Below are 2,374 nucleotides of genomic sequence, written 5' to 3' on the forward strand. Positions count from 1 at the left end.
TACTTACTGACTGAAACAGGGCAAGAAGAAGGAACACAGTTTGTGAGATAGATTTGATACTGAACATCAATTGGGAGTTTCCCAACTGACATTCAACCATTTATTTATCTTCTGGGCTGTCTCAACATAACTCTCCTCCTTCCTGCATTAAGCAAGTTACCTGTCCTTGATGTTGCTCTTTCAGCTATCATGGTGACTACCTCTTCTTCAAGGAACAGTACTTGCTTTCTCTTTAAAGAGTTACACTCCCCCATGGTGTACAGTCTTGCTAGAAATGGAAAATTCGGTCCTACCTTCCCTTAGCTAAGACATAACAAAATTCACTCCTTAATTTTAGAAACTTCAGAAGAAGTTCTAAAGAAGAATCACTTTTCATTTATAACATTTTGAAGGGTAGGAAGACACTTTGGGGATTAGTTTTAATTATAAGTATTTTCACCGTTAAATAAAAATACAGAATTGAGTATCAGATTGAAGATTTGACCTTTATCCCTCACACAGGGATAACTATAGTAAATTTTGGAGTAAGGGAGTGGCATAATAAAGTCAATATTTCAAGAACACAAATCAGAATCCAGTGTACAAGTAGACTGGTAACAACACGGGTCCACCGGGAAAGTGTAGAGATTCTAGCATCCTTAGACGGTGACCATATGCTATTATTTCTGCCAGGAATGCTATTTTCCTCTTCTTAAGCTGACAAGTCTCATGTTCATCCTTGAAGATCTAGTTCAGAGTCACCTCTTTGTTTCCTGGATGCAGATGGCAGACTGAGTCACCTTATTCCTTCACTTTTCCCACAGCACTTCTTTCAAAATCCTGAACAGAAGTCAAATTCATGCAGTCAGGTGGGTAAGGGGCTGAGGAAGTATTGTTTAAAAGGCACAGAGTTTTAATTTCATAAGATGAAGAGTTTTATGGATGGATGGTGGTAATATCAGCACAACACTGTGAAGTCTAGAAGCTCTTTTCCCCAGAATAAGTCCTCTCCTTTCAATTCTTGGCTTAAATGTCACACCTCTGGGAAAGTCCTTCTCTTTGCCAGGCCAGAATGGTTTAATTACTCTCCCATGGACCTCCTCCTTTTCTTAGAGGGTTCTTATCACAACTGTAATATACAGCTAATTATGTGGTATATTAGTTTGCTACGGTAATCATAACAGAACACTACAGACTGGTTTGCTTATACTGCAGAAATTAATTTTTGCACAGTTCTGGAAGCCACAAGTCCAAGATGGAGGTGTTAGCACGTTTGATTTCTCCTGGGGCCTCTCTCCTCAGCTTGCAGATGCCTTTCCTTTGTGCATGCACACCCCTGGGGTCTCTCTATATCCAAGTTCCCTCTTCTTATAAGGACATCAGTCAGATGGGATCAGGACCCACACCAAGGGCCTCATTTAACTTAATCACCCCTGTAAAGGCCCCATCTGAGGTACTGGAAGTTAAGACTTCAACATATGAACTTTGAGGAACACAGTTCAGCCTGTATCATGTGTCCCTCTTTACACCAGCAAGGACGTTGTCCTGGTCTTGTTTCAGACCCTTTTCAGTTGCTCTTCCCTCTCTTTAGTACACTTTACCTCCAGCTCCTCATAAGAGAGGTTTTTCTCAACTTTCCAGCCTCAGCACTGTCATCTGACAAGGCCACTATGGACCAATGTAAGGTAGCGTCACTCCATCAAGTCACACAGCCGGATAGAGAGCAACAGCTAAAGTTTATTTGGTGCCTTCGTGAAGGTGACTAAGACTCGGTAGGTATCAGCCCACAGAACAAGATGTAGGGTAGGAGGGGAGACTGTTACCCTGGTGTGCTATTGACTGATGCCTAGTAGTGTTCCAGCTTCTGTCCATTTAGGGTTTAGCCCCAGGAGCCATTGTATCCTCCAGTTCCTTCTGGCTGGGTCCCAGAATGGGGTGGTTCCAGCAGAGGTCACTGAACAGTCAAGATGAAGAGCCTTATGCCATAAATGGAGTGGCTTACAGCTGCTTCATTTTTGGAGCTCATCTGACCAACCTATGAGTTGCTCTATCACATCACCACAGTTTCTTTCTTCCATGGCACTCATCACTTCATCTCCAGAATGTCAGCTCCAGGAAAGGGAGGCAGTGACTATTGCACCCCTGAGGTCTTACAGGTACAAGTGATTGAACTTCTGTAACCAGTTGGCACCTTATAATAATGACTTTATTTACTCGGCTGAGAAAACCTACAGGTTTTAATATCCAAAATGCATTTTGGATCTCCACTCTCACATTATTCCACTGTGTGAATCCCAGCAAGTCCCTGACCCTCATGCTTCCCCCCTGCTCTTACCAGAAGTCAGTGAAAACCGTGCCTCTTCCTGTTCTTACCAGGAGTGACAATTGTTTCTCC

This window comes from Otolemur garnettii, unplaced genomic scaffold (genome assembly GCF_000181295.1).
Source record: "Otolemur garnettii isolate 467f Iridium unplaced genomic scaffold, OtoGar3 scaffold00047, whole genome shotgun sequence".
In the NCBI taxonomy this organism is placed as follows: Eukaryota; Metazoa; Chordata; class Mammalia; order Primates; family Galagidae; genus Otolemur; species Otolemur garnettii.